Source organism: Bufo bufo, chromosome 2 (assembly GCF_905171765.1).
Source record: "Bufo bufo chromosome 2, aBufBuf1.1, whole genome shotgun sequence".
Classification (NCBI taxonomy): domain Eukaryota; kingdom Metazoa; phylum Chordata; class Amphibia; order Anura; family Bufonidae; genus Bufo; species Bufo bufo.
In genome coordinates, this window is record NC_053390.1 from 24,272,776 (window position 1) to 24,299,805 (window position 27,030).

The 27,030-nt window shown below is 48.6% G+C and overlaps 1 protein-coding gene and 1 long non-coding RNA gene across 2 annotated transcripts in view; both read right to left on the minus strand.

The window, feature by feature from the left end:
* LOC120991124 (zinc finger protein 585A-like) overlaps positions 1 to 27,030 on the minus strand; it is a 2,129,672-nt gene that overhangs the window by 1,047,167 nt on the left and 1,055,475 nt on the right. The gene's annotated exons all lie outside the window — the stretch shown is intronic.
* LOC120991217 lies at positions 15,880 to 21,052 on the minus strand. The gene is made up of 3 exons (XR_005776572.1): positions 21,013 to 21,052; positions 19,429 to 19,432; positions 15,880 to 16,052 (listed from the first exon to the last, which is right to left on the minus strand). It is a non-coding gene; the product is annotated as an uncharacterized LOC120991217 (long non-coding RNA).

The following is a 27,030-nucleotide window of genomic DNA, read 5'->3' on the forward strand; positions in this document are numbered from 1 at the left end:
TGGAGAATCTGAAAACTTTATTGATCTACAGGCACACTCGGGCTGACACCTCTGAAGCCAGAGGAAAAGCCCTAGCTGATCAAGCAACAAAGCAAGCAGCAGTGAAAGAGGAAGAAGAACAGACCTCAAGTCTTGATGGCAACAGAGTCCACAACAGACCTAACATAGAAACCAAAAGAGGTCTCCTGGAACCTGCTAGTCCAGTTACAGAAGCAGGCCACGCCACAAGAAAAATTGGATTGGCTAAAAGAGTCAGCCCAAGAAGAGAAAGAATCTGGACTGTGGACCCAAGGAAAGAGAGTATCTCTGCCCAAAGCTCTCTAGCCTCTGATAGCTTCAATAGCTCATGGGCCCACCCACCAATCTAAGACCATCATGAAAGAACTAATTGACAAAATATGGGTGGCCCCAGGGATAACCCCTGTCCTGGTGAGGCATACTCAGTCTTGCCTCGTCTGTGCGCAGTGCAACCCGGGAAGAACTGAGCCTACACCAACCAAATGTCTCCCTAAAGCCCAGTACCCATTCCAACGGATTCAAATTGACCACATCCAGATGCCAATGTGCCAAGGGTTTCAATATGTGCTAGTAGTGGTAGACTTGTTCTCTGGGTGGCCAGAAGCCTACCTCGTCCGAAATCAGACAGCCACAACAACTGCTAAGAATTTAATGCAGGAAACTGTTTGTAGATTCGGAGAACCCGAGGTCATTGAAAGTGATCAGGGCCCAGCATTCACTGCTACAATAACCCAAGAAGTCTGGAAGATGGTAGGGTCACACTTAGCCTATCACACACCCTACAGACCCCAAAGCAGCTACAAAGTCAAATGACTGAACGGGGTACTGAAGTCCAAGATGCTGAAAATGACTAGGGAGACAGGGCTCAGTTGGGTACAATGCCTGCCAATAGCACTATTTTCAGTTAGACACACCCCTAGGCCTTCACACAAACTGACTCCATATGAAATTTTGTTTGGGACAGGGTCTAGGATGGGGCAGTACTCCCCACAGCAATTGCAAATACATTATGAATCAGTTGCAAAATATGTGATTGCCCTGAGTAAACAATTGTCTAACATACGTGCACAAGTTTTCTCTTCCATTCCAGATCCTGACTCCCTAGAGGGAAGCCACACTCTGAAACTTGGAGAGTGGGTGGTGATCAAGAAACACATCAGAAACACCCTCGAACCACGATACAAGGGGCCTTACCAGATGTTGCTGACTACCCCGACCTCTGTGAAACTCGAAGGGAGGCCTACCTGGATCCACGCCTCACATTATAAAAGAGTAAAGGTTGTCCCGACGACCCTGGAACAATAAGCCATGAGGGTCCACCTACTCATAACTTTGACTGTAGGCATATCCGCAGTGTTCACGCCACTGGGTGATGAATGGGATAATTCACTGATACGGCACCATAAAACTCTAGTCCAGGGGTTGAATGAGACTGAAACTCAGAGATTGTTGGATCTGTACCCACAGTCCCGTGAGCTCAGCCAGTATGCCTTATGTTGCAATACCCCTGGACCTTTCTGAACTGATTGACCTGTCTAACTCTACTATCTTTCTCACTAGCATATATCGAGTTAAAGTACACACAAGGACAGCGAAGTGTCCTTACCTGTCGCAGGGTGGTCAGATGCCCCATGGCTCATGATAAACAGATCAAGACCCTCGATAGATCATAGCCCTACTCCCTGGCAAGAGGGACACTGGGCTAATGTCACATGTTTTCCTAGCTGGACACACTGTTATTGTCTCCAAGTACAAACCAAAGGTATGACATTTAGTCCACACATACACTCAGGTTGCAATGACTCAAAAACAGCCACGTGCAGTGTATTGGTGTAGATGCCGAGAACGGAAAAGACCTACCCTGTATCCGCCGTACTGTACAGGACCTTATCACAGGTATATTAGCTAACACCGAAGGTCAGTTAAACGGATATGAGCTGGTGAAAGGGATACAATTAGCCAAATTAATTACCTAATTGTTCAATAGCACAGCAGTGGCAGTTCCAGAAGACATATACTTAGTTTGTGGACACAAAGAGTACAAATAGTTATCCCAGAACGTCACAGGACTGTGCACCATCGCCAGGCTTCCTCCTGCCACCTTTATAGTACCACACTCTGAAATTGACATAAATGCTATTCCTAAACACACCTTGTACTGCAGAGCCAAAGATAACACACCCAGACCAAACGGTAAGCCACATGTTGTAGAAATGAGCATTTCCAAAAAATTCTTAGTAGCCTTTTCATATATCCCATGATAGTGCAGATGTGGGATCATTTGGTGGTGGCAACTGATTATCTAGAATAGATGATCAAATATGGGAAGTGATGAGACTTATGAATACCTCGAACATCGTGCAAAACCAGTTGATCATTGTGACAGACCAGCACACATTAGTTCTAGACTATGTTAAAGCTAAAGGTGGAGGTATGTGCCAGGTTGTGGGACCCTCTTGTTGCCATTACATAGACCCACAGGGTAATTTGCAAGTTAAGGTGGGTCTGGAGAAAATGGCGGATCTAAGGGATAAATGGCTGGACGCACATAAAGCTGATATGGTGGTCTGATACCTTCTCCTTCCTTAAAGGGGTTCTGCACTTTCATTTAACTGATGATCTATCCTCTGGATAGATCATCAGCTTCTGATCGGCGGGGGTCCGACACCCAGGGCCCCCACCGATCAGCTGTTTGAGAAGGCAGCGGCGCTCCAGCAGCGCCGCGGTCTTCTCACTGTTTACTGCCGGGCCGCCGGCTCACTGACGTCACGACTAGTATCAACTAGCGTCGGCGCGGCTAAGCTCCATTCAAGTGAACAGAGCTTAGCCCCGCCCACACTAGTTGATAATAGTCGCGACGTCAGTGGGCCGGCGGCCCGGCGGTAAACAGTGAGAAGGCCGCGGCGCTGCTGGAGCGCCGCTGCCTTCTTAAACAGCTGATCCGGGACACCCGGGACCCCCGCCGGTCAGGTGTTGATGATCTATCCAGAGGATAGATCATCAGTTAAATGAAAGTGCAGAGCCCCTTTAACCCCGACAACTGGTTTAAAGGTATTGGAGGTTGGCTCATGGGAATTGTCCAAGAAATATTGCAGGTAGCCCTAATACTATTGATGATATATATAGTAATTAAGCTTGTTCTTACTTGTGTGACCCGCCTTTTAAAAAAGAATGAAGAAAACTGATGAACACCCTATAATGCTTCTCTACGATGAGGAAGAACAGAAGGAAATGCTTGTTGAGAACTATACTGTAGTTAAAATGGCGGTCAGATACCCAGCCAATGCCTATAACAAGAATCTTGCTCTTTGCTTTATCATGTGTCACAAAACAGTTTCCGTTCAGCTTAAGCAAGCAGTTTCAAAGAAAGAAGAAGTAACGGCTTCACTCACCAGCAAGGAGGGGGGGGGGGGGGCTCTTCCTCTTGTCATCGATGTGACAGAAAATACAGAGTTTATAGTCAATAGAAAAGATACACGCCACACTACACCCCCCACTCCTTTCCGTCCTATATACTGTCTACTGTTCCGCAATAAACCAGAGATCCTGTTATAACCCAGCTGTGTGTTGTCTCAGTATTGATCTCTCAGTATACGTATACTTAACATTAATTAATTTGGAGCAGTACATCAACCGAACTGGCAGCTGGACCAGAACCAGAACACTGTCTCCTCACAGCTCATCTTACCTGCAGGCTGGAGGAATGGCTGATACCAGAGAGAACAAGAGCCCTGACTACCGACCAGGACCTGCCCAGTATCTGCTGCACTGCTAGAGCTGAAGGACCTGCCCAGTATCTGCTGCACTGCCAGAGCTGAAGTAGCTGGGGTGATGTCACCGTCATGTGATCAGTGACTCTCCTGGCTAGCTCCACCCCCGGCACTGATCACATGATCGTGACATCATCACAGGTCCTTCAGTTCTTGTGCTGCAGATACACATCAGATCCTGGTGGTGACATCTGGTCTTGTCCCCTGGATGATTTCCCCTACTCTTCTCATAAAGGCGCCTGCAGTACTAGAAGCCTCCAGCTCCTCCAGTTCTCTCCTCTTCTCCTGAATGAGCCACCAAGGATGGACAGGAAGGAGATCAGCAGGAGAATATTAGACCTCACCTTGGAGATCATCTCCCTGCTAAGCGGAGAGGTAAACCTTTCTAGATTTCTCTCCTCTTTATTGTATTCTGTAACAAGTCAGACATCGGGAAGGAGAATCCATCATAGGAAGTGATAGGAAGAGTCCAGGGTCCTGGAGAACGGCCTCCAGACCTTCCAAGTGACGGAGAACCTGAAGATCAGCCCCCAATATAGTGAGTGATGTGTCATGTGACCAGTGACCAATAGTCATGTTGTAGGAGCCATGAGAAGGTAAGTAGGCACCAAATGGAAAAGGATTTAGGAAAACTAGAGGAATGGACAAAAATCTGGCAACTAAAATGTAATGTTGATAAGTGCAAGATAATGCACCTGGGGCGTAAAAACCCAAGAGCAGAATATAAAATCAGTGATACAGTCCTAACCTCAGTATCTGAGGAAAGGGATTTAGGGGTCATTATTTCAGAAGACTTAAAGGTAGGCAGACAATGTCATAGAGCAGCAGGAAATGCTAGCAGAATGCTTGGGTGTATAGGGAGAAGCATTACCAGTAGATAGAGGGAGGCGCTCATGCCGCTCTACAGAGCACTAGTGAGACCTCATTTGGAGTATTGTGCTCAGTACTGGAGACCATATCTCCATAAGGATATTGATACTTTGGAGAGAGTTCAGAGAAGAGTTACTAAACTAGAACATGGATGTCATGCCCCACTCTGACGAGGTGCGGAGGTCGGCCAGGATAGCAGCACGAGTTTAGTGGTTGTTTTGGAGCCGTGCTGGATCCGCCTCTCATCAGGTGCACTGGGTGGGGTCATTAGTTTAAATAGCACACTAGCCCAGTGCCCTGAGCGGATTATACTAATCATTGTGGTCTTGGAAGGAAGGTTGGCTGTCTGCTCCAGCTCAGGAAGATAAGTGTTATTTCAAGTTTGGTTGTTTTGTGTCATCTATCCCATCAGGTTTTCTGTGCGAGCAGGCTGCTCCTATTTCCCTACTTCACCATCTCAGGGAATTCAGGGTTTTGTCAGCCCAGGCACAGGGACACCTCATACCTACCTTAAAGGTCTGTAGGTGGGCTGAGCAGTGCAGGGAAAGAGGACAGGGATTAGTTAGGAGGTGACCCTTCCCCTGTCTCTCGCCCAGAGCCTGGTTGGTGCGTTACTTGTTAGACTGAGTGCACGTCCGCCGTGACAATGGATTGCAGGATAAAACTTACCAGGAAAGATTAAAGGACTAGAGTTGAGCGAACACCTGGATGTTCGGGTTCGAGAAGTTCGGCCGAACTTCCTGAAAATGTTCGGGTTCGGGATCCGAACTCGACCCGAACTTCGCGCCGAACCCCATTGAAGTCAATGGGGACCCGAACTTTCCGGCACTAAAAATGCTGTAAAATAGCCCAGGAAAGGGCTAGAGGGCTGCAAAAGGCAGCAAAATGTAGGTAAATCCCCTGCAAACAAATGTGGACAGGGAAATGAATTAAAAAAAATATATATAAATAAAAGTTAACCAATATCGATTGGAGAGAGGTCCCATAGCAGAGAATCAGGCTTCATTTCACCCACCACTGGAACAGGCCATTGTCAGATATTTTAGGCCCCGGCACCCAGACAGAGGAGAGAGGTCCCATAGCAGAGAATCAGGCTTCATGTCATAGCAGAGAATCAGGCTTCATGTCACCCAACACTGGAAAAGGCCACTGTCAGATATTTTTAGGCCCCGACACCCAGACACAGGAGAGAGGTCCCATAGCAGAGAATCAGGCTTCATGTCATAGCAGAGAATCAGGTTTCATGTCACCCACCACTGGAACAGGCAATTGTCAGATATTTTTAGGCCCCGGCACCCAGACAGAGGAGAGAGGTCCCATAGCAGAGAATCAGGCTTCATGTCACCCACCACTGGAACAGGCCATTGTCAGATATTTTTAGGCCCTGGCACCCAGACAGAGGAGAGAGGTCCCATAGCAGAGAATCAAGCTTCATGTCATAGCAGAGAATCAGGCTTCATGTCACCCACCACTGGAACAGGCCACTGTCAGATATTTTTAGGCCCCGGCACCCAGACAGAGGAGAGAGGTCCCATAGCAGAGATTCAGGCTTCATGTAATAGCAGAGAATCAGGCTTCATGTCAACCACCACTGGAACAGGCCATTGTCAGATATTTTTAGGCCCCAGCACCCAGACAGAGGAGAGGTTCATTCAACTTTGGGTTGCCCCGCAATATAATGGTAAAATTAAAAAAAGAGGATTGAATGAGGAAGTGCCCTGGAGTACAATAATATATGGTTAAGGGGAGGTAGTTATAAATGTCTAATCTGCACAAGGGATGGACAGGTCCTGTGGGATCCATGCTGGGTTCATTTTTATGAACGTCATCTTGTCCACATTGGCTGTAGACAGGCGGCTGCATTTGTCTGTAATGACGCCCCCTGCCGTGCTGAATACACGTTCAGACAAAACGCTGGCCGCCGGGCAGGCCAGCACCTCCAAGGCATAAAAGGCTAGCTTTGGCCATGTGGACAATTTGGAGACCCAGAAGTTGAATGGGGCCGAACCATCAGTCAGTACGTCGTAGAGGGGTGTGCACACGTACTGTTCCACCATGTTAGTGAAATGTTGCCTCCTGCTAACACGTTCCATATCAGGTGGTGGTGCAGTTAGCTGTGGCGTGGTGACAAAACTTTTCCACATTTCTGCCATGCTAACCCTGCCCTCAGAGGAGCTGGCCGTGACACAGCTGCGTTGGCGACCTCTTGCTCCTCCTCTGCCTTTGCCTTGGGCTTCCACTTGTTCCCCTGTGACATTTGGGAATGCTCTCAGTAGCGAGTCTACCAACGTGCGCTTGTACTCGCGCATCTTCCTATCACGCTCCAGTGCAGGAAGTAAGATGGGCACATTGTCTTTGTACCGGGGATCCAGCAGGGTGGCAACCCAGTAGTCCGCACACGTTAAAATGTGGGCAACTCTGCTGTCATTGCGCAGGCACTGCAGCATGTAGTCGCTCATGTGTGCCAGGCTTCCCATAGGTAAGGACAAGCTGTCCTCTGTGGGAGGCGTATCGTCATCGTCCTCCGTTTCCCCCCAGCCACGCACCAGTGATGGGCCCAAGCTGCGTTGGGTGCCACCCCGCTGTGAACATGCTTCATCCTCATCCTCCTCCACATCCTCGTCCTCCATTAGTGGGCCCTGGCTGGCCACATTTGTACCTGGCCTCTGCTGTTGCAAAAAAACTCCCTCTGAGTCACTTCTAAGAGACTGGCCTGAAAGTTCTAAAAATGACCCCTCTTCCTCCTCTTCCTCCTCCTGGGCCACCTCCTCTTCCATCATCGCCCTAAGTGTTTTCTCTTAGACATAGAAGTGGTATTGTAACGCTGATAACGGCGTCATCGCCACTGGCTATGTTGGTGGAGTACTCGAAACAGCGCAACAGGGCACACAGGTCTCGCATGGAGGCCCAGTCATTGGTGGTGAAGTGGTGCTGTTCCGCAGTGCGACTGACCCGTGCGTGCTGCAGCTGAAACTTCACTATGGCCTGCTGCTGCTCACACAGTCTGTCCAGCATGTGCAAGGCACGTCGCATATGAGGCGGTGAGCGGGAAGGCCGAAGTTACTCTGTAGCTCAGACAGGCGAGCAGCGGCAGAATGTGAACGCCGGAAGCGCGCACAGGCAGCCCGCACTTTATGCAGCAGCTCTGACATGTCGGGGTAGTTGTGAATGAACTTCTGCACCACCAAATTCAGCACATGCGCCAGGCAAAGGATGTGCGTCAAACCGGCTACTCCCAGAGCTGCGACGAGATTTCGCCCATTATCGCACACCACCAAGCCAGGCTTGAGGCTCACCGGCAGCAACTACTCGTCGGTCTGTTGTTCAATACCCCGCCACAACTCCTGCACGGTGTGGGGCCTGTCCCCCAAACATATGAGTTTCAGAATGGCCTGCTGACGTTTACCCCGGGCTGTGCTGAAGTTGGTGGTGAAGGTGTGTGGCTGACTGGATGAGCAGGTGGAAGAAGAGGAGGAGGAAGCCGAGTAGGAGGAGGAGGAGGCTACAGGAGGCAAAGAATGTTGCCCTGCGATCCTTGGCGGTGGAAGGACGTGCGCCAAACAGCTCTCCGCCTGTGGCCCAGCCGCCACTACATTTACCCAGTGTGCAGTTAGGGAGATATAGCGTCCCTGGCCATGCTTACTGGTCCACGTATCTGTGGTTAGGTGGACCTTGCCACAGATGGCGTTGCGCAGTGCACACTTGATTTTATCGGATACTTGGTTGTGCAGGGAAGGCACGGCTCTCTTGGAGAAGTAGTGGCAGCTGGGAACAACATACTGTGGGACAGCAAGCGACATGAGCTGTTTGAAGCTGTCTGTGTCCACCAGCCTGAATGACAGCATTTCATAGGCCAGTAGTTTAGAAATGCTGGCATTCAGTGCCAGGGATCGAGGGTGGCTAGGTGGGAATTTACGCTTTCTCTCAAATGTTTGTGAGATGGAGAGTTGAATGCTGCCGTGTGACATGGTGGAGATGCTTGGTGACGGAGGTGGTGGTGTTGGTGGTACATCCTCTGTTTGCTGGGCGGCGGGTGCCAACATTCCTCCTGAGGCGGAGGAAGAGGCCGAGGCAGGGGGAGCCTGAGTGAGTTCCTTGTTTTTAAGGTGTTTACTTCACTGCAGTTCATGCTTTGCATGCAGATGCCTGGTCATGCAGGTTGTGCTAAGGTTCAGAACGTTAATGCCTAGCTTCTGGCTCTGATGGCACAGCGTGCAAACCACTCGGGTCTTGTCGTCAGCACATTGTTTAAAGAACTGCCACACCAGGGAACTCCTTGAAGCTGCCTTTGGGGTGCTCGGTCCCAGGTGGCGGTGGCCAGTAGCAGACGAACTCTCTTGGCGGCGGGTGTTCTGCTTTTGCCCCCTTGCTCCCTCTTTTGCTACGCTGTTGGCTCGGTCTCACCACTGCCTCTTCAATGTGGGGTCTATGACCTCATCGTCCCCTGCATCGTCTTCCACCCAGTCTTCCTCCCTGACCCCCTGTTCAGTCTGCACACTGGAGAAAGACGCAGCAGTTTGCACCTGTGTTTCGTCATCATCAGAGACGTGCTGAGGTGGCATTCCCATGTCCTCATCATCAGGAAACATAAGTGGTTGTGCATCAAAGCATTCTATGTCATCCACCGCTGGGGAAGGGCTAGGTGGATGCCCTTGGGAAACCCTGCCAGCAGAGTCTTTAAACAGCATAAGAGACTGCTGCATAAGTTGAGGCTCAGACAGTTTCCCTGATATGCATGGGGGTGATGTGACAGACTGACTGATGGGCTTGGTTTTCAGTAGAGTTGAGCGAACACCTGGATGTTCGGGTTCGAGAAGTTCGGCCGAACTTCCCGGAAATGTTCGGGTTCGGGATCCGAACCCGACCCGAACTTCGTTCCGAACCCAAACCCCATTGAAGTCAATGGGGACCCGAACTTTTCGGCACTAAAAAGGCTGTAAAACAGCCCAGGAAAGGGCTAGAGGGCTGCAAAAGGCAGCAAAATGTACTTAAATCCCCTGCAAACAAAATGTGGATAGGGAAATGAATAAAAATAAAAATAAAATAAATAAAAATTAACCAATATCAATTGGAGAGAGGTCCCATAGCAGAGAATCTGGCTTCATGTCAGCAGAGAATCAGTCTTCATGTCATAGCAGAGAATCAGGCTTCACGTCAGCCAAAACTGGAACAGTCCATTGTCATATATTTAGGCCCCGGCACCCAGACAGAGGAGAGAGGTCCCATAACAGAGATTCAGGCTTCATGTCAGCAGAGAATCAGTCTTCATGTCATAGCAGAGAATCAGGCTTCATGTCAGCCAAAACTGGAACAGTCCATTGTCCGATATTTAGGCCCCGGCACCCAGACAGAGGAGAGAGGTCCCATAGCAGAGATTCAGGCTTCATGTCATAGCAGAGAATCATGTTTCACGTCACCCAACACTGGAACAGGCCACTGTCAGATATTTTTAGGCCCCGGCACCCAGACAGAGGAGAGAGGTCCCATAGCAGAGATTCAGGCTTCATGTAATAGCAGAGAATCAGGCTTCATGTCAACCACCACTGGAACAGGCCATTGTCAGATATTTTTAGGCCCCAGCACCCAGACAGAGGAGAGGTTCATTCAACTTTGGGTTGCCCCGCAATATAATGGTAAAATGAAAATAAAAATAGGATTGAATGAGGAAGTGCCCTGGAGTACAATAATATATGGTTAAGGGGAGGTAGTTAATGTCTAATCTGCACAAGGGATGGACAGGTCCTGTGGGATCCATGCCTGGTTCATTTTTATGAACGTCAGCTTGTCCACATTGGCTGTAGACAGGCGGCTGCGTTTGTCTGTAATGACGCCCTCTGCCGTGCTGAATACACGTTCAGACAAAACGCTGGCCGCCGGGCAGGCCAGCACCTCCAAGGCATAAAAGGCTAGCTCTGGCCACGTGGTCAATTTGGAGACCCAGAAGTTGAATGGGGCCGAACCATCAGTCAGTACGTGGAGGGGTGTGCACACGTACTGTTCCACCATGTTAGTGAAATGTTGCCTCCTGCTAACACGTTCCATATCAGGTGGTGGTGCAGTTAGCTGTGGCGTGTTGACAAAACTTTTCCACATCTCTGCCATGCTAACCCTGCCCTCAGAGGAGCTGGCCGTGACACAGCTGCGTTGGCGACCTCTTGCTCCTCCTCTGCCTTTGCCTTGGGCTTCCACTTGTTCCCCTGTGACATTTGGGAATGCTCTCAGTAGCGCGTCTACCAATGTGCGCTTGTACTCACGCATCTTCCTATCACGCTCCAGTGCAGGAAGTAAGGTGGGCACATTGTTTTTGTACCGTGGATCCAGCAGGGTGGCAACCCAGTAGTCCGCACATGTTAAAATGTGGGCAACTCTGCTGTCATTGCGCAGGCACTGCAGCATGTAGTCGCTCATGTGTGCCAGGCTGCCCAGAGGTAAGGACAAGCTGTCCTCTGTGGGAGGCGTATCGTCATCATCCTGCGTTTCCCCCCAGCCACGCACCAGTGATGGGCCCGAGCTGCGTTGGGTGCCACCCCGCTGTGAACATGCTTCATCCTCATCCTCATCCTCCTCCACCTCCTCCTCGTCCTCCTCGTCCTCCAGTAGTGGGCCCTGGCTGGCCACATTTGTACCTGGCCTCTGCTGTTGCAAAAAACCTCCCTCTGAGTCACTTCGAAGAGACTGGCCTGAAAGTGCTAAAAATGACCCGTCTTCCTCCTCCTCCTCCTGGGCCACCTCCTCTTCCATCATCGCCCTAAGTGTTTTCTCAAGGAGACATAGAAGTGGTATTGTAACGCTGATAACGGCGTCATCGCCACTGGCCATGTTGGTGGAGTACTCGAAACAGCGCAACAGGGCACACAGGTCTCGCATGGAGGCCCAGTCATTGGTGGTGAAGTAATGCTGTTCCGCAGTGCGACTGACCCGTGCGTGCTGCAGCTGAAACTCCACTATGGCCTGCTGCTGCTCGCACAGTCTGTCCAGCATGTGCAAGGTGGAGTTCCACCTGGTGGGCACGTCGCATATGAGGCGGTGAGCGGGAAGGCCGAAGTTACGCTGTAGCGCAGACAGGCGAGCAGCGGCAGGATGAGAACGCCGGCAGCGCGCACAGACGGCCCGCACTTTATGCAGCAGCTCTGACATGTCGGGGTAGTTGTGAATGAACTTCTGCACCACCAAATTCAGCACATGCGCCAGGCAAGGGATGTGCGTCAAACCGGCTAGTCCCAGAGCCTCAACGAGATTTCGCCCGTTATCGCACACCACCAGGCCGGACTTGAGGCTCACCGGCAGCAACCACTCGTCGGTCTGTTGTTCAATACCCCGCCACAACTCCTGCGCGGTGTGGGGCCTGTCCCCCAAACATATGAGTTTCAGAATGGCCTGCTGACGTTTATCCCGGGCTGTGCTGAAGTTGGTAATGAAGGTGTGTGGCTGACTGGATGAGCAGGTGGGAGAAGAGGAGGAGGAAGCCGAGTAGGAGGAGGAGGCAACAGGAGGCAAAGAATGTTGCCCTGCGATCCTTGGCGGCGGAAGGACGTGCGCCAAACAGCTCTTCGCCTGTGGCCCAGCCGCCACTACATTTACCCAGTGTGCAGTTAGGGAGATATAGCATCCCTGGCCGTGAGCGTCCTTGGCCATGCTTACTGGTCCACGTATCTGTGGTTAGGTGGACCTTGCCACAGATGGCGTTGCGCAGTGCACACTTGATTTTATCGGATACTTGGTTGTGCAGGGAAGGCACGGCTCTCTTGGAGAAGTAGTGGCGGCTGGGAACAACATACTGTGGGACAGAAAGCGACATGAGCTGTTTGAAGCTGTCTGTTTGCAGCATTTCATAGGCCAGTAGTTTAGAAATGCTGGCATTCAGGGCCAGAGATCGAGGGTGGCTAGGTGGGAATTTACGCTTTCTCTCAAATGTTTGTGAGATGGAGAGCTGAATGCTGCCGTGTGACATGGTTGAGATGCTTGGTGACGGAGGTGGTGTTGGTGGTACATCCTCTGTTTGTTGGGCGGCAGGTGCCAACGTTCCTCCAGAGGCGGAGGAAGAGGCAGAGGCGGCAGCAGCAGAAGAGGTAGCAGGGGGAGCCTGAGTGAGTTCCTTGTTTTTAAGGTGTTTACTCCACTGCAGTTCATGCTTTGCATGCAGGTGCCTGGTCATGCAGGTTGTGCTAAGGTTCAGAACGTTAATGCCTCGCTTCAGGCTCTGATGGCACAGCGTGCAAACCACTCGGGTCTTGTCATCAGCACATTGTTTGAAGAACTGCCACGCCAGGGAACTCCTTGAAGCTGCCTGCTGGGTCCCAGATGGCAGTGGCCAGTAGCAGACGGACTCTCTTGGCGGCGGGTGTACTGCTTTTGCCCACTGCTCCCTCTTTTGCTACGCTGTTGGCTCGGTCTCACCACTGCCTCTTCCTCCGAATTCTGAAAGTCAGTGGCACGACCTTCATTCCATGTGGGGTCTAGGACCTCATCGTCCCCTGCATCGTCTTCCACCCAGTCTTCCTCCCTGACCTCCTGTTCAGTCTGCACACTACAGAAAGATGCAGCAGTTGGCACCTGTGTTTCATCATCATCAGAGACGTGCTGAGGTGGTATTCCCATGTCCTCATCATTAGGAAACATAAGTGGTTGTGCGTTAGTGCATTCTATCTCTTCCACCCCTGGGGAAGGGCTAGGTGGATGCCCTTGGGAAACCCTGCCAGCAGAGTCTTCAAACAGCATAAGAGACTGCTGCATAACTTGAGGCTCAAACAGTTTCCCTGATATGCATGGGGGTGATGTGACAGACTGATGGGCTTGGTTTTCATGCGCCATCTGTGCGCTTTCTGCAAAAGACTGGGTGGGAGATAATGTGAACGTGCTGGATCCACTGTCGGCCACCCAATTGACTAATGCCTGTACCTGCTCAGGCCTTATCATCCTTAGAACGGCATTGGGCCCCACCAAATATCGCTGTAAATTCTGCTGGCTACTGGGACCTGAGGTAGTTGGTTCACTAGGACGTGTGGCTGTGGCAGAACGGCCACGTCCTCTCCCAGCACTAGAGGGTCCACTAACACCACCACGACCATGTCCGCGTCCGCGTCCCTTACTAGATGTTTTCCTCATTGTTACCGTTCACCACAATAATAAAAAAATTATTTGGCCCAATGTATTGAATTCAAATTCAGGCCTTTTTTTACAAGCACCTAACACTATCTGGCTATCTATTTAGGTACCGTATTACACTAATACAGGCACACCAGTAATGACAGATTGAGCTGAATATAAATTGTAGGCCTAGTATTTAGGCGCTGGGTGACAGGTATACGTTTACGGACAGAATTAAACTTGGAAATGCATGGTAGCGTGTGAAGTTTTTGAGGATGACCCTATCAGCACTTGAATTTGCACCTTCAATGTAATATACCCTTTTACGGACAGATTTAAACTTGGCCTGTAACAGCAGAAACCACTAATTTAGGGAATTGCTAGTTTGGGAATTTAATTTCACCCCTCAATACAATAGCAAGCACAGCCAAGCCCCTGATGTAGGATATAGCAAAAAAACAACAACACACTATTGATGGTTAAATGGACTTGGTGGCAGCTTGTGCTGGCGCACCACAAGACACAAAATGGCCGCCGATCACCCCAGAAAAAAGTGACAGAAAAACGCTCTGGGCAGCCTAAAAACAGTGAGCAATTAACTAGCAGAAGTTGAATGATTCACAGCTGTAGATCGATCACTTCATTAAGTGTTTTTGAGTTAATCCCTGCCTAATCTCGCCCTAACAGCAGCTGCATCCTCTCCCTACACTGATCAGAGCAGAGTGACGTGCGGCGCTACGTGACTCCAGCAAAAAGCGCCAAGAAAACGCCGAACCCCGACCCAAACTTTTACGTAAATGTTCGGGTTCGGGTCCGTGTCACGAACACCCCAAAATTCTGTACAAACCCGAACTATACAGTTCGGGTTCGCTCATCCCTATAAAGGACCTTAACATGTATAGCTTGGAAGAAAGACGAAACAGAGGGGATATGAGAGAAACTTTTAAATACATAAAGGGAATCAACAAGGTAAAAGAGGAGAGAATATTTAAAAGAAGAAAAACTGCTACAAGAGGACATAGTTTTAAATTAGAGGGGCAAAGGTTTAAAAGTAATATCAGGAAGTATTACTTTACTGAGAGAGTAGTGGATGCATGGAATAGCCTTCCTTCAGAAGTGGCAGCTGCAAATACAGTGGAGGAGTTTAAGCATGCATGGGATAGGCATAAGGCCATCCTTCATATAAGATAGGGCCAGGGGCTATTCATAGTATTCAGTATATTGGGCAGACTAGATGGGCCAAATGGTTCTTATCTGCCGACACATTCTATGTTGTACCCAGGAGGAAAGGGCCGGAGGAGAGCACATGGCCCCTGAAGGGTTTATTCCCTAAGTGTCTCTCTCCATCCACAGGAGTACACAATAGTGAAGAAGACATCGGGGGACTGTGTGACTCCCATCGTCCATCTCCAGGAGTCAGGAGGGCAGAGCAGGACCCCTCACCCCATCACAAAGCCTCCCCCTCACCCCCGGATACATGAGCAGAAGATCCTAGAACTCACCCACAAGATGATGGAGCTGATGACTGGAGAGGTGACACTGCTGGGAATGCTGGGAAATTCTCCAGTAACAGCACTGGAGGGGTCTGGGTGATGACGGTGTCATTGTGTTGTCAGGTTCCTATAAGGTGTCAGGATGTCACTGTCTATTTCTCCATGGAGGAGTGGGAGTATATGGAAGGACACAAGGATCTGTACAAGGAGGCCATGATGGAGGAGCACCAGCCTCTTATATCACAAGGTAAGACCCGTCATGCGCAGTGTATACACGTGTGTGAAGTGACATGTAATGGAGGAGCGCCAGCCTCTAATATCACAAGGTAAGACCCGTCATGTGCAGGGTATACACGTGTGTGCAGTGACATGTAATGGAGGCGCTCCACAGTTTCTTCTCACATTACATTAGAGGCTACATGTTCTTTATATGTCGGTCATATCCATAGAGCTCCAGTCACATGATGGGAGCGTGTCCTTCTGGCCTCCGTCGGGCCGGTATAGTAGACTACACTGCTCTATCAGAGGCGTCCTGTAAAATCCGTGTTCCGCAGCGTATACATTGTATATTATACATGGAGCTTATGCGCAATGTCCGCCACTATGTGACTGTATAGAGCCTGACGTCGGAGCTTCTGTCAGAGTGAGATATCAGGAAACCCTCCGCACATATGTTCTGCTGGAGGCTCAGACGTGGTGTGAACAGGTCCTTACTTTTATAAGGAGAGTCCATCATAGTCACTTTCCAGTCGTTCTCCTGCCCTTCATGTCTGGGATCCTCTAGTCGCTCCACAAGCAGAGAAGATACAGCCTGCTACTGTCACCGCCAGCTCTGTGAGAAGATCTGGCAGACGTTCTTCTCTATCTGTTGTATGATGTTCTTTGTTTTGGTTTCACTTTCTCATCTCCTTTCCTTCTCCCAGCTGTCACCTATTTGCACTGGGCATGCAATCGTCTACCATAAAGATCTTTGCATAGGCATAGCAGTCAGGGAGAGCTCTAGGGGTTTTATAGTGCTCACCCATATGCTCCTTAGTTTGGGATCAAGCCAGTCGGATGTTTATTTATAAGTTCCAGCTTTCTGCAACACCATCCGTGACATTATAAACCGCCATAACCGTCTTAAGCATGGATCCGGTTTCAGCCTTGATTGACCGCATGCAAGGTCTTTCACTGGAGGTAGCAGATCTCCGTAAAACTGTGTCTTAGTTTCAGGTGACCGGTTCTGCTTGCGTTCATGGGGTTTGTTCCGAGCCTACCGTAAGATCTCGCTTCCGGATACATTCTCCGGGGGTAATGAGAATTTTGTTCGCTTTAGAGAGGCTTGCAAACTCAATTTTCGCCTACTTCCCCATTCCTCTGGTGATGAGGAGCAGAGGGTGGGGATCATCATCTCGCTGCTCAGGGATAACGCTCAGTCTTGGGCCTTTTCGCTGCCAGTGGGGGCCCGGCCCCTCCGATCGGTGGATGAATTTTTTGTAGCCCTGGGGCAGATATATGATGACCCGGATCGTATTGCTCTGGCTGAATCTAAACGGCGTCTTTTATGCCAGGGTAAACAGTCCGTAGAGATATATTGTTCAGAATTTTGGAGATGGGCAGCTGATTGGAATGATGCTGCACTCCGAAGTCAATTTTGCCATGGTCTTTCGGAGGGATTGAAAGATGCATTTGCTTTCCATGAGAGACCTGCCTCGTTGGACCACTCCTTCCTGTCATATTCAGTCCAAGGACAGTGGGGCTGTCTCATTCAGTGCGCAGGGGCCTCAGTCTCTCTCAATCCCCTCTGAGGAGGAGGCCATGCAGCTGGGTTTGCTTGCCTCTGATAGTTGAGGATTCAGCTCTCAGAGGAGGGTTTGTTTCTGTTGTGGGGGTATAAATCATTTTGCTAATGTTTGCCCCTCTAGGAGATTTATGGAGTTTTCTGAGGGTAATAAAAGAAAAACAAAAAGAAAAAAACCCTCTAAAAACTTTCCATTTGCTACTATTGGCAAGGTTGATGCGGAAATTGAAGGTTTGCCATTTACTTGTAGTTCCCGTCTTCTCCTACCTGCCAGGGTGGCGCTAGACAGCAAGAACATTGTTTGTGAGATTTTTGTAGATAGTGGAGCAGCTGTCAATCTCATTGATAATCAATTTGCAATAACGCATGGCTTCCAGGTATGCACTTTGGAAAATGACATACCTGTTTTTGCTATCGATTCCGCTCCACTTTCTCAAAGATCATTAAAGGGCATAGTTCACAATATCCGTTTGACTGTGGGTGATGCTCATGTTGAGGATATGTCATGTTTCATCCTAATTTACCTACTCCTCTAGTGTTGGGGCTACCCTGGCTCACTAAACATAACCCCACCATTGATTGGCAAGAAAGGCAAATAAATGGTTGGAGTGAGTTTTGCAGAGAGAATTGCCTCACGGCGTCTCTTTCAGAGATTTCTACCAAGACTGTGCCATCTTTTCTCTCTGAATTTTCGGATGTGTTTTCCGAGAGTGGTGTCCAGGAGTTGCCCCCGCATCGGGAGTACGACTGCCCTATTATTCTCATCCCAGGTGCCAAACTGCCAAAATCACGTTTATACAATCTCTCCTAAAGAGTCGCTATGCGTACTTATATCTCTGAGAGCCAGTTTTTTTTTTTTGTTAAGAAAAAAGATAAAAAGATGGTTCTTTAAGACCTTGACTGGATTTCAGGGAGCTGAACCGTAACACGGTTCGTGACCCATATCCGCTTCCTCTGATCCCGGACCTGTTTAACCAGATTGTTGGGGCTAAGGTTTTTTCTAAGTTGGATTTAAGAGGGGCATACAACCTAGTCAGGGTCAGGGAAGGGGACGAATGAAAGACGGCCTTCAATACCCCTGAGGGTCATTTCGAGAATTTGGTTATGCCCTTTGGTTTGATGAATGCTCCGGCCGTCTTCCAACATTTTGTGAACAGCATTTTTCATCATTTAATGGGGAAATTTGTTCTGGTGTATCTGGATGACATTTAGATTTTTTTCTCCTGATTTCAAGACTCATCGAGACCACCTACGTCAGGTCTTGCTGATTCTGCGGGATAATAAATTGTACGTTAAACTGGAAAAATGTGTGTTTGCGGCTCCGGAGATTCAATTTCTTGGTTTTCTTCTCTCCGCTTCTGGTTTTCGCATGGACCCTGAGAAGATCCGCGCTGTGCTTGATTGGGAGCTTCCTGAGAATCAGAAGGCGCTGATGCGGTTTTTGGGTTTTGCCAATTATTACAGAAAGTTCATTTTGAATTATTCCTCTGTTGTTAAGCCACTCACTGATATGACTAAAAAGGGGGAAGATTTTTCTTCGTGGTCGGTAGATGCGCTTAAAGACTTTTCTAGTATCAAAGAGAGTTTTGCTTCCGCTCCCATTTTGGTACAACCTGATGTCTCTCTACCTTTTATTGTTGAGGTGGACGCTTCTGAGGTGGGTGTGGGTGCGGTCTTATCTCAGGGTCCCTCTCCTGCCAAATGGCGACCGTGTGCCTTTTTCTCAAGGAAACTCTCTTCTGCAGAGAGACATTACGATGTGGAAGATAGGGAGTTGTTGGCCATCAAATTAGCTTTTGAGGAATGGCGCCATTGGCTAGAGGGAGCCAGACACCCTATTACCGTGTTTACCGACCATAAGAATCTGGCCTACTTGGAATCGGCCAAGCGTCTGAACCCGAGACAGGCCAGATGGTCTTTGTTCTTTTCTAGGTTTAATTTTGTTGTTACGTTCTGCCCTGGGGTTAAAGATGTGAAGGCAGATGCCCTGTCACATTGTTTTCCGGGAGGGGGGAACTTTGAAGACCCGGGTCCCATTTTGGCTGAAGGGCTGGTCGTCTCTGCTCTTTATCCTGATTTGGAGGCGGAGGTTCAGGCATCCCAGGCAGAGGCTCCTGTTCTTTGTCCCCCTGGGAGGTTGTTTGTGCCTCTCGCTTTACGACACAAGGTTTTTAAGGAGCACCACAATACTGTCCTTGCTGGGCACCCGGGGAGCAGAGCCACAGTGGATCTCATTGCTCGGAGATTCTGGTGGCCGGCTCTTCGTAAGACGGTGGAGGGTTTTGTGGCAGCCTGCGAGACCTGTGCTCGTGCCAAGGTCCCTCATTCACGGCCATCGGGTTCTCTCCTCCCGTTACCCATTCCTTCCCGTCCTTGGACGCATCTGTCCATGGACTTCATTACGAACCTGCCTCGTTCCTCGGGGAAGACTGTGATTCTGGTAGTAGTGGACCGTTTTAGCAAAATGGCGCATTTCATTCCCTTTCCTGGGCTACCCAATGCTAAAACGCTGGCGCAAGCGTTTGTTGATCACATTGTTAAATTGCATGGCATTCCTTCAGACATCGTTTCTTCACGCAATTTGTTTCCAGATTCTGGAAGGCCTTCTGTTCTCGCTTGGGGGTTCGGTTGTCGTTCTCTTCTGCTTTTCACCCGCAGTCGAATGGCCAGACAGAGCGCGTCAATCAGAATCTGGAGACATATCTGCGCTGTTATGTGGCGGAGAATCAGGAGGATTGGTGTTCTTTTTTGTCCCTTGCTGAGTTTGCTTTAAATAACCGTCGCCAGGAGTCCTCTGATAAGTCACCATTTTTTGGTGCATATGGGTTTCATCCGCAGTTTGGGATATTCTCTGGAGAGGGGTCTTCTGGTTTACCTGATGAGGAGAGATTTTCCTCGTCTTTGTCATTTATTTGGCAAAAGATTCAGGGTAATCTGAAGAGGATGAGTGAGAGATATAAGCGTGTGGCGGATAGGAGACGTGTGCCTGCTCCGGACCTGAATGTGGGGGATCTGGTGTGGTTGTCTACAAAGAATATCAAACTGAAGGTTCCCTCCTGGAAGTTGGGTCCTAGGTTTATTGGGCCTTACAAGATCTTGTCTGTCATCAATCCCGTTGCCTTCTGTCTTGATCTTCCTCAGACTTGGAAGATCCATAATGTTTTTCACAGGTCCCTATTAAAACCTTATGTCCAACCCACTGTACCCTCCTCTTTGCCTCCTCCTCCGATTGTTGTTGATGGTAATCTTGAATTTCAGGTCTCTAGGATGGTGGATTCTCGCATTATCCGCGGTTCTCTCCAGTACCTCATTCATTGGGAGGGTTATGGTCCTGAGGAGAGGATGTGGGTCCCAGTGGCGGACATTAAGGCCACTCGTCTCATCAGGGCTTTCCATAGGTCTCATCCTGAGAAGGTGGGCTCTGAGTGTCCAGAGTCCACCCGTAGAGGGAGGGGTACTGTCACCGCCAGCTCTGTGAGAAGATCTGGCAGACTTTCTTCTCTATCTGTTGTATGATGTTCTTTGTTTTGGTTTCACTTTCTCATCTCCTTTCCTTCTCCCAGCTGTCACCTATTTGCACTGATTGTCTCCCTTTATATTCCCTCCCATACTGCCTCACTTTGCGGTTTATACTTCTTCCTGGATTGTGTTCACTGCTGGAGGCTGCTTCTCCTGATTCCTCAGATAAGTCTGTTTCCTTTATTTGTGTTTCTTGCTGGCTTGATTGTAGGTGACCCTGACTCCGTCCGTATTAAGTGCAGGGAGCCGGTGGTCGTGTCCCCTCACTATTATAGGGTTTTCAGGTGTCACATAGTATAAGGTACGAGGGCATGCAATCGTCTACCATAAAGATCTTTGCATGGGCATAGCAGTCAGGGAGAGCTCTAGGGGTTTTATAGGGCTCACCCATATGCTCCTTAGTTTGGAATCAAGCCAGTCGGATGTTTATTTATAAGTTCCAGCTTTCTGCAACACCATCCGTGACAGCTACATGTGACTGGTTGAGGAGGTCGGATATCCCCCTTATTACAAGCCACATTCAGAGGAGCGGGACAGTCACAGAAATGTCTGCAGCAAAATGGCCCCAAACCATGAAGTCCCCTCCACCAGCCGAAACCAAGGGTTAGAATGTTACTGGGAACATAACCAGTCCTGGTGGGGCATTATAAGTGTATTGTCCACTAGTGGAGATATCTATTCTCCATAAACCAGGAGGAAGAAGGAGTAATAAATGGGGGGAAAAGGTGACACTGGAGATCTGAGATCACAGGAGCAGTGGGGGCCGTCACTCTGTCTGCAGTTTCAGAGAAAGGGAGATTAATATCACCTCCGATCAAGACGTTGAGTGTCCCGAGGAGTCCCGGTGTGACCAGACAGCTCTCAGAAGGGATTGCTTGTTCTCACTGGGGCATATATATTACATAGAGTAATGGGACGTCCTAAAAGAGCTTCCTGGAGGATTAGATCTACCCGTCGGTCCTCATCTACACCTGTTACTTGTCAGGGACAGGGATCTGGTAGGAAAACTGCACCACCAATGTGACGTCCCTGTCCTAGGAAGAGGCCTCAGCGCTCACCAGAGTGACACAGTGTCTTCACACAGCTGATCGGTGGGGGTGCCAGGCTTTGGATTCTCATCCATCTAATATTGATGAGCTAACCTGAGGCTATCAGTACCAAAATCTTGGACAACCCATTTAATTGAGACAAAAAGGAGAGCAAAGAAGAAAATAAAACCAGTAATTCCAGTAACGATAGCAGAAATCCCAAAATGGGCAGTAAAGATTGGAACGTCGCCTCAAAAAGAGGAAAAGTATTCAACCCCCATGCTGAGAAGGAAAGCAGAGGAGATGACACATGAAATAACACCGCACCCAGAAGAGACACCTGGTCACCAGCCATATTCTGAGCTCCGGCAGAAGTAATGGGCTGCTTGGAAGGAGGAAGAAAGATAATAGAAAATGGGGTCACTTGTAGGGGAAGCATCAGTCAGAAGTAACAAGGAGGATTCTGGGGACTTACTCTGAGGAGGCTGTGGGAGTTGCAGCACCGACAGGGAGATCCGAAACAGGTGCCATCTTGCCAACATGGAGCTCTGAAATGAAGAGCGCAGGAGACAGGTAACGGTTCAGAGTAATAAGTAAAGTGGGAGTTTGAGAGGCAGTAATGGCATTAGGCTTCTGGTGCTTCTTTTTGTCCATCATAGTTGGGTTTAAGGATGATGGTTGGAGGAGAGGAGACTAGGAGTAGTTGCTTTACTTCTTCCATGTACTTTGACTAGCTGATTAACTTGGGTACATGTACTTTGGGTTCTTGCTCTAGAAAATTACCTGATAAGCAGGGTGTCATTGAGCTAAGATGATGCCCTGACAACTTCCTGGTTGGTAGGGTGCTGCAGGGCCCGGACAATTAACACTGTATGCTCATTCTCCAAACATGGCCAAAAGTAATGTTCGCTCTCGTAGACCAGAGGTGTCTTCAGTCTTGTGGTCTGCTAGCTGCTGGGACCTCGGCACAGATGTGAGGAGCAGAATATTGTTATCTACCCCTGATAACTAAACCTAGAAGTGAAGGAGCTGAGAGAAGAGTCTGATCTATAGACAGATCTACAGGAGGCCATGTATTCAGTCACTGTGTGCTTGTGTCTCCACAGATGGATCCAGGAGGAGAAATCCACCAGAGAGATGTCCCCGTCCCCTGTATTCCCAGGACTGTCCAGAGGAGAAGGTCCCAGAGAATCCTCAGGTAGATGGAGCTGAGCCCTATACACATCTATATAGGGGGGTCCTGCAGTCATAGAGGGGTCATAGATTGTGGGGGTCTCTTATGTGTATCTGTTAGATTTCCCACCTGTCTGCTGTATTGTACTGAATTGTTACAGATGACAAATCAGGGGGAAGATGTGACTGATATTAAAGTGGAGGATAAAGAAGAGAGGATGATGGGCGATCCCCCGTGTAAGAGTGAGGTGGAGGAGGATATTCCAGAAGATGTCACCACAGGTATGGAATCATGAATGGAGAAAGTGACTTCAGACTCTGTCCTTGGTGCCTTCAGGGCAGGAGGAGAATCTGATCACCAGCTGCTGCTCTTTGATTGGAGATGTCCTCATCACATCATGAAGTGTTCTCCTTATCCAGCTGACGGTGATCTCTGATCAGATTCTTCTCTGATCCCGGCTGTTCCTGCAGGACATGACGGTCAGTCACATCCACACACCCACTGGGGATTATGCGGATGCAGCTTTTATGTCTGTGCTGTCATGATGAACTACATGTACGCCATTGTGCAGGAATTACATGCCGCCAGTGACCTACATGTACATGTGCACATACCAGAGGCACAGTCTAATAGGCTGCCGGTCAGTGGACTACTGCCAGACTATAATGCTGTGGAAAACGATGTAATCCAGAGTATTATACAAGGGATCAGAGGATCACAGCTTCTAGTCTCTAGGAGGGCGAAAAAATAAATGTAAGATTCTGTTTAATGAGCTAAAATTGTGAGAACGAAAACACAAAAAGAAGTATTAGGTCATCAAAGGGGTGTTCCAGTTGTGCACAGGGGAAAAGTATTAGATCAGTGGGTGTCGTACTGCTGGAACTCCCAGGATCAGGAGAACATGGCCTCCTTACCCCTCCTCCCCCCAAATAACCCGGGTGGCAGGTCGAGCATGTGCATGCAGTCAATAGCAGGCCACGACAGTGAACTGTGCCCTTGCATACGTCGTGGCCTGCTATTGGCTGCACCACCCCGCTGGTGCTTTTCCATCCATCACTAGAGTCCCCAAAACACTGCTCCATATCCCTGGGGATCTGCATTTGATCCTTCTGTTTTAAAGGGACACTGTCACCTGGATTTCACTTACTGAGCTATTAACATCACCACATCAGTATCCACGATTTACATTAAAATATACTAGTATTACTGCCCTGTGTCTAGTAATTTGTCTATAAAATTGCTTTTATTAATATGCTAATTACCTCAATAAGTAGCCCGAGTTGCTGTCCCACCGGCCTTTGGAGTCCAGTACTGCCCCACTGTTAATTTATTTACTGCTCATTGCCGACGTTATGTGTTTGTTGCGCCCGAAATCTCTTGCATTTCCGGGTCGAGCGAAGCTGGCACATGCGCTTTTCGTTCTGTGAGGCCGATGACAGGACACTGCGCGGGCGCTGCGTGAGTATCCACGGCGCATGCACGAGATTTCGGGCGTAACAAACACATCATGTCGGCGATGAGCAGTGAATAAATTAACAGTGGGGCGGTGCTGGGCTCCAAGATAATGAGCGCGGCTGGGCTCCCGCGGCTGGTGGGACAGCAACTTGGGCTTGAGGTAATTAGCATATTAATAAAAGCGATTTAATAGACAAATTACAAGACACAGCGCAGTAATACTAGTATATTTTAATGTAAATCGTGGAGACCGATATGGTGGAATCCAGGTGACAGTGTCCCTTTAAGGGCCATATCCACAAGAAATGGAGACTGTCTGCCTCCAGTGCTTTACATTTTGGGCATCACAACTTTATTCCCATGTCATCTTGGTAAGGAAATATTCTGTGCTCCCCTCATGGAGGTCCTGTCCATAAGATGGCTTCTGATGGAGGGTCATGGGACCAGACACATCACTCGGCCTCCTCCATTCTAACACACCTGCACTAAACTCTCCACAGTAGATGTCAGGTGCCGGGTATTTGAATAGAGGAGACTCAGCGACCTCGATGTGGACAGCACAAAAGACTTGGCGAGCTAGGGGCCATACCTACGGTATTTGCCACGTCATATTGCCCCACAGTAACTCCTATCCCCTCAATGTCTTTCTTGGCGTATTCAATTCAGTCACAAGGGGTGACTGGCACTTTAAATACTCTGTGACCTCCAGTTCTGTAAAGTTCACATGAAGGTGGGCTTATATTGCCAACTCCCCTGCCTATAAATGTTATAGCCACAGTATTGTCCACCAATGGTCCACAACAGGCCAGACATCAGTGATTAGATCTGCAGGGTGTTTTAGCTGTCGGCCAATTGATGGCAAATAGAAGCAGAGAAGTACGTGTAATGCCGGATACCGGCTGCTCATATCTCATCGGGGACTACACTTCCCACTGCTCTACTCTCTGGGCTGGCATCTCACCTCAACTCCGGCCTGGTTGTCGTAGTCAACTGGTAAGAACTTTTGCCACTGTTGCTCGCTGTGATGCTGTCACAGTCCTCCTGCTGGTATGTCATCCAGACCTGTTGTCCTGGTCAAGAGGGAAAACCTCTCCAGCTGCAGCTCATTGCAGTGGCGTCCAAGCCTCCTGCTTCCAAGTGTCTCGTCAGGCCTCTCTTCAATGCAGGGCAAACGTTCCCAAGGTAGGTGCAGGACAATCCCGTATCTTGTTCCTGAATTCTTGGTGTAATGGCTCCAAAAAGGGTCTGGAAACCTTTATTACAGATTCCACCGGCAAGAAGTAAAAAGCATGGACCGCACATCCACGTGCTCTGCATTGCTCTGCATTGATCAGCATAATTAGTAGTATATGTCCCCATGATCTGCGTACTGTACACGAGGCATTTGTAAAGGTTTTGATCAAAATGCGTAAGCCCACTCGCCATGTGAAGGTTGCTTTTACGAGTGGGTACTTGCTGTAATTTAGAGCGGCACCACACGGTGAGCACCAGTGCCACAGCGCTGTATACTGCTAATTACCCCGAGAAGTGACTTTATTTGTTCTGAGAAGCAACAATAGATCAGTGCGTAGCATGTGGACGTGCGATCCGTTTTTTATGTTTGTTAGTTGATTACAGGTTCTGATGATGACATCACTCAATCTATTCCACAGGATTCTAAAGATGTCTCTAAATCTGAGATCTTGTGACTGTGCGGCCAGTTTGCCGTGCAGACCTCATTGTCATGTCCATCAATTCAATCTGAGATGTCTGCTTTACCTTATGCCACATTGGGGGTCATTTATTAAGACCGGCGTTTTAGACATCAGCCTTAATAACCTCTTGCCCTTGCGGTAGGTCTGCCAAAGTTATGAAGAGGCGCCGGCCTCCATGTTAGCCAGATTTCCAACCGGCTTACATTTACACCATTTTCTATGCCTGCCCATGTCACTCCCACTTTTTTAGACCCGGAGTGGGCAGGAAAAAGTCGCAGATTTCGGTGCAAATAACCTTTCAACGCGATCTGCGCCAGAAATATGATTCCCATTATCCTTTCAAAAGTAGACTGCAGTCATGATGAGGCTGGTGTACTTACCTTTAAATTCCATGTCAGAATGGCTCATATTAAAATGAGCATCAGCTCATTAGCAATGACAAAGGTGGACTTGACCAGCTCCTTTCAGTGTACCTCCTCCCCTGGTGTCATCTCATACGTGCTCATACGGACAGGTTGCAGTAAATAAAGCTGCATATGGAATAGGAAGATCAGCACTTTCTCACTACAGAGCTAGGGAAACTGCAGCTTGTACTAGGTGTCAGAATGTTTATACTGCTCTGAAAAAAGTTTAATTTATTTACAGAAAAACAAGCTAGAATCTATAATAGAGGAGATTCCAACTTATTTCAACAAATAATACCAAGAGCTAACAAGAGCTTATTATCTGCGCTAAGTTGAAGACAAAAGGAAGACAGTTGTATACAAAATATATATATTAATAATATTTCAGTGCGAAAATAACCTGTAGGATATAGATATAATCAGTAATTAAACTGGTATCTTAATAATAACAGAAAACAAAATTGACACTTGATTTCTCCCAGCGAACAGATTTCATAATTCAAAGTTTAACGGTTATAACTCTAGATTACAATCCAAATAAAATTAAGCTTCCACCATGTTATGTAATATATATAAATTCAATTAGACCATCTGACTAGAACTACAATCAGTTCTTTGGAGATCACACAATTGTAGATATATCAATTGTATAGATTAATCTCCCTAGATTGAAAAGGGCACAATTGATACTGCAGGTACAATTAACTCAAATCAATCTAGATCCTACAAAGAACA